Source organism: Oryctolagus cuniculus, chromosome 7 (genome assembly GCF_051225735.1).
Source record: "Oryctolagus cuniculus isolate XC-2025 breed Fujian yellow rabbit chromosome 7, ASM5122573v1, whole genome shotgun sequence".
NCBI classification, from domain to species: domain Eukaryota; kingdom Metazoa; phylum Chordata; class Mammalia; order Lagomorpha; family Leporidae; genus Oryctolagus; species Oryctolagus cuniculus.
The window spans coordinates 49,264,425-49,272,059 of record NC_142873.1 but is presented as its reverse complement, the minus strand read 5'-3'; the positions used below and the strand labels follow the sequence as shown (position 1 = coordinate 49,272,059).

At 56.4% G+C, this 7,635-nt stretch overlaps 5 non-coding genes across 5 annotated transcripts; 3 read left to right on the top strand and 2 right to left on the bottom strand.

Moving 5' to 3' along the window:
* Positions 1 to 245: 245 nt before the first annotated feature.
* Positions 246 to 319, top strand: TRNAN-GUU (transfer RNA asparagine (anticodon GUU)). The gene has a single exon. It is a non-coding gene; the product is annotated as a tRNA-Asn (tRNA).
* Positions 320 to 2,314: 1,995 nt separating this feature from the next.
* On the top strand, positions 2,315 to 2,478 carry LOC138850769 (U1 spliceosomal RNA). The gene has a single exon (XR_011390948.2). It is a non-coding gene; the product is annotated as a U1 spliceosomal RNA (small nuclear RNA).
* A 483-nt stretch (positions 2,479 to 2,961) lies between these two features.
* TRNAQ-CUG (transfer RNA glutamine (anticodon CUG)) lies at positions 2,962 to 3,033 on the bottom strand. The gene has a single exon. It is a non-coding gene; the product is annotated as a tRNA-Gln (tRNA).
* Positions 3,034 to 6,206: 3,173 nt separating this feature from the next.
* TRNAH-GUG (transfer RNA histidin (anticodon GUG)) lies at positions 6,207 to 6,278 on the bottom strand. Its single transcript has one exon. It is a non-coding gene; the product is annotated as a tRNA-His (tRNA).
* An 814-nt stretch (positions 6,279 to 7,092) lies between these two features.
* On the top strand, positions 7,093 to 7,166 carry TRNAN-GUU (transfer RNA asparagine (anticodon GUU)). Its single transcript has one exon. It is a non-coding gene; the product is annotated as a tRNA-Asn (tRNA).
* Positions 7,167 to 7,635: the final 469 nt, after the last annotated feature.

Here is a 7,635-nt window from a genome sequence, read left to right as displayed (position 1 = left end):
GCGGGCCGCGGACCCGGGCGTCTGCGGGGCGCGGGCTCCTGCGGCGGGCGTGCGACGACCACGCGGCTCCCCGTGGCTGCCCGACCTCCCAACGCACAGGTTACCGCGCGGCGCACAGCGCGCCTCCTGCTCGCCCGTCAGCGGTGCCCGGGGCTCTGGAGCTCGCAGCGTCGCCCCATCAGGCCAGCGGCAGCCCGCGGCAGGCGCCTGTGGAGGGCGCCGTCCCTTGTGCAGGCGGCAGCTGTGTCTCTGTGGCGCAATCGGTTAGCGCGTTCGGCTGTTAACCGAAAGGTTGGTGGTTCGAGCCCACCCAGGGACGACCCCTGGCACTTTTACTCCGTTTGATAATAAATCAGTGAAATGCCCTCATCTCAAGGACCCCTCCCGTCTATAACTAGGTTCTTGGAAACCAGTTGAGGGGTGCAGATCGAGTTTCCCGTGTAAATTGCAGGGGTCAAGTACCTCCACAGTACAACTGCTTCCCATAGATGGGGCAAAATTCGGGCATAGGAGGGTGGCATATCAGGAGAAGCACCTGCTTCTTCACTGGTGGGGTTGTAGGCAAAATGCAAGGGCGACTTGGAGGTTGTGTCAAAGTCTGAATGTACGTTCAGGATGCACAGCAGTTTCTGTCTTTGTTTTTTATCCATGACCTGTTAGCTGATTATCTTGTTGTATCTCTCCTCCCCTCCATTCCCCAGCTTTGTAATGAAATGTAGGCTGTCATACACTTCTGCTATGGGACTCTATCTCAACATAGTTATTACCTGTGGCAGATATTGCAGGAGCGGTGCCCGTAGCAATTAGGCCATCTGGACCTCTCTTCCCCTGTTGAGCTGGTGGCTCACGTGGGCTCAGGTTTCTGTTGACTCTCAGGAGCAGAAGTTGAGTCTGACTTGATAGGACATCTCTCTCTCTCGCTCTCGCTCTCTCTCTCTCTCCCCACTTCCCTCCCACACCTCCAACTCTCTCAGTTGTGTTTCCTATTTTCCCACTGGCGCCATCTCTATGGGTTTCTAGTTTGATGTTCTGAACTAACTTCTCTGGTACCTGCAGGGCTCCATTCCTTATATGTGGGTGAGTATCTTCGATCGCCTATCATCCTGTGCATTTTGGTAGTTCTTGATATTTGAACCTGCAGCAATGAGAAGAGGCTCCCATTTTGTCTTTCTAATATTTGGTAAAAACCTTATGGTTCCATCAATAGATAGGTAAAAGATGTCCACATTTATTCAAAATAGCCTTAAACTGGAAACAACAATTCAAATGTCCAACAACAGTAGAATAAATACCAGCCCCCATGCCACTCGTCTGCAAGGAGAACCTCCCGGTAAAGGTTCCGGGACTTGGGCAGCACAGCAGAACAGAGGGCGCTGGTGCCCGCTGAGCCGGCCTTTCCGTGGGCGCCCGACCTTGCTCCACCCTCCGCGTTCCCGCGTTCTCATGACCGAAGGCGGACGATCCAGTCGCGGGTTCAACACCTCGGCGGGGATGCCCCCTAGACGTTTCCTCAACGTGGGACGTTTGAGTTCCTTGTTTGAGGATCGAAAGCGTTGGCGTCGGTAATCACTCAGGCGCAGAGCGGGCCCTGCGAGACGCCGGAGCCCCGCAGGGACAGGCGTGAGCGTGGTTATCGGCTCTGCGGGGCAGCACCGCCTCGCGTCCCGGACCCCCGGCAGGATCCGCGCCGTCAGAGTGGACGCCGTCTTCGTGACACCAGCGGTGCTCCGTCAGGATGACGGTCTGCGGCCCCCGGGCGCCTTCTTCAGCTTCATGAAGACGGGTTCTGTCTGCTGCTGGCTTCGACGTCCGGTCGGCATCCACTAAGTCCACTTTTCATTTCGAGTTTCCTCATGAAGATACGCGGGTTTGGAAGGAAGGACCCGGGCTCCTGGCTGACCCTAAATGTTCCGTGCATCGAGAGCGATGCTTTCGAGAAGCGTCGGGGCTCTGCGCGGCGCCTCCAGGGGTGGGGGTGTGAGGGACGGGCGGGCACAGGCTGTCCCTCTGAGCTCGCCGAGGGCTCCCAGCTGGTGCAGCTGCAAGCCGCGGGGTGGGCGGGGCGTCTCTGGCCGCGTCACCGACGGGACGGGGCCATGTAGATGAAGAACGCGGGGGCTGCTGGTCTGGGACCTGCTGCAGATTCACGACTGCTTTCCCGTGCTGTGGGAGAATGCGCGGGATCGCTGGCGGCAAATACGTGTGCTGTGCCTGCCTGAGAGCGAAGAGGGCCCGGCGGTGCGCGGCGCAAAGTGAGCGCGTGTGAAGAGTGCGGGGCGTGTGAGGCTGTGCTGGAGCGGAATGTCAACAACTCATACTTACCTGGCAGGGGAGACACCATGATCAAGCAGGTGGTTTTCCCAGGGCGAGGCTCTCCCATTGCACTGCGGGAGTGCTGACCCCTGCGATTTCCCCACATGCGGGAAACTCGACTGCAGAATTTGTGGTAGTGGGGGACTGCGTGCGCGCTCTCCCCTGGCTTTCTTTTGGTTGCAAGAGCAGGTTGTCGCGTGCAGCTTACTCAGGCCACAGCCCCACCTAGCACCGTATACTCTCACACTTGTGCACTAGTACACTGCTTTCTGCAATCAAGCAGCGAGACCCGTACCACCAAAGCCATGCTTTTCTTCCTTCAATGAAATATAAGGGAGATTGCAAAGAAGATAAAACCCTTTAGTGACTGTTCAATGCAGAAGCTGCTGGGCGGAGACAAGACGAGGCAGGGCTGGGTGCCCTCTCCTGGCCTCGAAAAAAAGAAATGCCGGTCTTCAGACGGTTCAGACCGGCACTGAACCACCTCCGCAGTCCTGATACTGGAATTTCCCAGCTGCCCTCGAGGCCAGGGTGATTTCCCTAAGGGGAATGTGCCCCGTACAACTGCCTGCCTGTCCCTTTAAACGAATGGTGGAAGAAACGCGGGATTGGATAGAAATCCCTTTTAAACTGTAAAAGGGAAACCAAAGGTCCCACCGAGATTTGAACTCGGATCGCTGGATTCAGAGTCCAGAGTGCTCACCATTACACCATGGAACCCGGTTGCCGTCTCTCCCATAGGTCGTTCATCCAGCCTGAAGTCCAGTGGTGCTCTAAGCAGAACCAGCTACTGGGGAAAACAGCTCCACAGTGGGAAGACCTGTGCGATTTCCAGGGAGGCAAAGGCAGGCAAGGTTGTGATACGGAAAGGAAGAGGGCTCGTTCCTTCCACTGCTTTCCAGCAACTGTCCTTGGCCAGGAGGAGCAGTAAGGAGGGCGGGGTCAGCCCGGGGTGGACGGGCCCTTGCCGGCAGGTGTCCTCCGGAAGCGTGCTATGGGTGCAGCTGCCCTGCCCTTTCTGCAGGGCTGTGCTCTGGCAGAGCTTGGTGAGCGTCCTGGTTGTCAGCGTGGGTGCACGAGATGCCCGCTCCCAGCTGTATCCTTTTTCTAAGGGCTGGACCCCAATGCCTCTAGCTTCTCCCGATGGTCACACTCACCAGAGCGCTTGTGAGAGCCAGCACACAGGGTTCCCCTGACTGGTCCCAAGGCATTTCTGATCCCACACGCAGGGCTTGAGGAAGGAGCCTGCCCAGGCGTGGTCACCTGTCCTGCTGTCTCTCTGCTCTCTCCCTTGCCTGACTGCCAGCATTGCCTTTGTGCCTCAAAGGAGGAGGCAGAGAAGAGCCCTTGCAGCCTCCATCGTAAGCCACCTCCCCTCTCCCTTAGCTAGAGTTTCCTGTCAGGGGGGCAGATTTCTGCAAACAATAGTGTTTGTCTCCCTGCCTTTGCCTTCACAGGTTTCCCACTGCCCAGGGAGCCAGATGGTCATCTGGGAAGGACTGGCGACTTTCAGGGCTGGACCTTGCAGCACCTGTTACACAGATGCCAGCACCACCTCCTATCTGTACCGACAAACGTGTCAGCACCAGGGGCACCGGGAGGCAGGGGAACTTTTCTTTTTTCCTTCATATACATGTGCGGTGTTTTGGATAAGTTTTTTTTTTTTCTCACAACAAATGTGTATTTGTTTAGTTAAAAACGAAGTAACCAACCATGTGTACGATTTCTATAAAACACATAAAGCAGACCATACAAATCAGCCCAATGTCACCCACATCCCATGGGATCCCATGCAGGACACTGGCTTTGAGGAAGTGGCCTGGGTTGTTAAAGCATTCCTGGTTTTCTCGCTGGGTCATTCTGCGGGGGCACCCATTGGGCAGCGGTTTTTCACATTCAGTATGTTCATCGGCTTGGGGCTCATGGAGTTAATGGGTTCTCCTGGAGACAGTCGTCTCACTAGGGGCTCAGCCCCCTCCTCTGCTAGCTCTGGGTGAAATGTTGGATGCACCCTGGAGGTGTGATTGAAAGCCCCAGGTCAGACACGCAGCACAAGAAGCGATGAGTGGGGGAGATGTCGGTCGGTCGGTCTGGAGACAGCTTTCCAGCCCCGGCTGGCAGCCTGCCTGTGAAGCACATTCTGCCAACGTCTGGGGCCCACGGACCCTCAGCCCCACTGGACGGCCTCATGTCTGAGTCCAGAACCAAGATCATTCATTCATTCGATTTTTAGTTTTTAGACCAGAGGCTATTCCAGGTTTCTGTTTGCAAGTCTCTACGACAGAACTGCGTTTCTTCAGTGCTCGTGCACCTGGCCCCAAGTTTGTCCTCTGAACTTTCCTTCAGTGGCACAGCTCCAGCTTGTCAGGCTTCAGGAACAGGCCCTCTATGACTAGCACAGCATTAAGAACCATGAACAGGACTAAAATCTGAGACTCGTAAGGCTACATAGTTTCTACTGAGTCTGACTTTTTTTCTCCACACTCACACCACTTTTAACAAAGATAATCCCAGTGAGACTAATTAGTTTGCAAACTAGGTCTGGTTTGATTGCATGACCTGATTATTGAAGGCGGCAGGAGGGGAGGTTGACCATAGAGGCCTTTTCTTAGACGGCGGCGTTGTTGGGACACTTAGTAAGGAGTCACAGCAGAGGCCATTAAAGACATAGGCAGGTCTGGCTGTGCAAGTCTGCCTTCAATGCCTCTCCCGTTTGTTGGTGAGTTCCTCTCTTCCTGTCGTCCTCAGAATGCTTGTATTGGTCCTGGGCCTTCCTGTCACCAGGCTGGGACCCCGTGAAGCCCGCGCCAAGGCCAGGGTCCTTCCAGGGGCTTTCTTGATCCCAGGAAGTCACTTCGGTGCTTTACAACGGTCTGGCCACACTTGGGCACACGAACATTTTTGAATACGACATTCTGGCCAAAGACCTGGTCACATAAACAACATTTCCAGCTCCTGGCTGCTGTCTTCTGCTTGGCTCTGCCCTGGACGTGGGGAGTGAATCAGCAGATGGAAGATCTTTCTCTCTCTTGGTTACGTTTCCTTTTTTTCCTTTTTTGACAGGCAGAGTGGACAGTGAGAGAGAGAGAAAGAGACAGAGAGAAAGGTCTTCCTTTTGCTGTTGGTTCACCCTCCAATGGCCGGCGCATCGCGCTGATCCGAAGCCAGGAGCCAGGTGCTTCTCCTGGTCTCCCATGCAGGTGCAGGGCCCAAGGACTCGGGCCATCCTCCACTGCACTCCCGGGCCACAGCAGAGAGCTGGCCTGGAAGAGGGGCAAGCGGGACAGAATCCGGCGCCCCGACCGGGACTAGAACCCGGGGTGCCGGCGCTGCAGGCGGAGGATTGGCCTATTGAGCCGCGGCACCGGCACGTTGATTTTCAAGTACGTACATTTTTTAGAAAAAGAAATACCTACTCTGCCATGAAAATAGGAAAACTCGTGAATAGTTTACGAACTCAGGAGATCATGCAGGGATAAACATGAACAGCTTCATCTTCGTTCACAAAGGTACACTTTACCAAGTTGTTACAGCTATGGATAGCTGAAGAACAAAAGTACACATTCTCCTTAAATCTGGAAAACAAATTTTAAGAACCAGATGTGTTTCACCAAGAGCCACAAGGAAATCATAATTCTTCTACAGCATTCATTCACCATATAATCAGGTCTTGTTTCCACCACGTTCCATCCCTCGACTCCCTGGCAAGTTCAGCCCTTCCCAAGGACAGAGGCCTGGGTGCCCACGGTGAGGTTTGCCTTCTCTTCTCCGAATGGCCAGAGCCACAGAGGCCAAGCGTTCAGTCGCCAGAGTCAGGTGAGAGGTAGGGCAAACGGGGAAGTCAAAAGGTCGATATAAAAGACAGAAGCCCCGTGACTCGGATTCGTGCACACTGCCGTGACTCGGATTCGAACCGAGGTTGCTGCGGCCACAACGCAGAGTACTAACCACTATACGATCACGGCGCGCCGCCGGAGCCACGGGCACACGGGTGGCTCTGCATGTCTATTTAACCCATAGGCGGTGCTGTGTTCCTGGGTGCACCTGCTTTCCTTCCTCCTCGTCGCTTTTCCTCTCTCCCCTCCCATTCTGCGGCCATCATCAACATCGCTCCCACAAGGATCCACCTGCCCTGCGGGCTGCCCAAGTCTCCTGCGAAGTGCCCTCGCCCACGTCCGGGTTCTCCTCCTGGAGCCCTCAACTCCGACCCCGGCCACCCCCGCCACCCGCCCGGGGAGCGTCCCGAACGCCACCCGCAGACCGCGCCAAGCGGGACGGAATATGGCGATGAAAAGAGGCTCCCCTCGCACGACCCTTCGGGACTTCCACCCACAAGGGGCTTCCAAGGCCTGAGCGCTGAAGACCCCGCCGCCTGGAGTCCTCGGGTCCCCCGGGGCGCCCGTGACGGCCAAGCCCTGTTCTCGGCGAAGGGACCCGAGAGCGGCCGTCACCGCGACCCTGTCCCCGGGGAGCCCCGTGCTGGACACGCGAGGCTTCAGAGCGCCCGCGGGCGGCTGGGGCGGCGGAGCCTAGGGTCTTCCCGGCGTGGAGGCGGCGCCGACGCGGGCGCTCCGCGGGCTCTCCGCGGCCTCGGGCCCACTCGCTTCGGCGGGACGCGGACCCGGGCGTCTGCGGGAAGCGGGCTCCTGCGGCGAGCGGGCGAAGGCCACGCGGCTGCTCTCGCATCCTGGCGGTGGCCCGGGCTCTGGAGCTCGAAAACCCTCTACAAAGCCGGCGGCAGCCCGGGGAAGGTGCGGTCCCTATGCACGCCAGAGCCGAGTCTCTGTGGCGCAATCGGTTAGCGCGTTCGGCTGTTAACCGAAAGGTTGGTGGTTCGAGCCCACCCAGGGACGGCCGCAGTTGCTTTTTGCCCGGTGGATGGACGCAATTTGCACCCACACAGGCAGACAAAGTATCATGTACTTTGGAAAACAACTTTTACAGTTAATTCTCATAGTGCAACTGTTAATTCTCATAGTACAACTCATTAGGCGCAGAGGTCCTACGTAGGGAATAAGTGCCCACTGACTCCTGTTGTTGATTGAAATAGTAACACTCGTTTTTTTTTTTTTTTTAAGATTTATTTTATTTATTTGAAAGATAGACTTACAGAGAGAAGTAGAGACAGAGAGAGGTCTTCCATCCGCTGGTTCACTCCCCAGATGGTCGCAACGGACAGAGCTGAGCCGGTCTGAAGCCGGGAGCCAGGAATTTCCTCCAGGTCCCCAACGTGGGTGCCGGGGCCCAAGGACTTGGGCCATTTCTACTGCTGTCCCAGGCCATAGCAGAGAGCTGGAGCGCCTCAGGCAGAGGATTAACCCA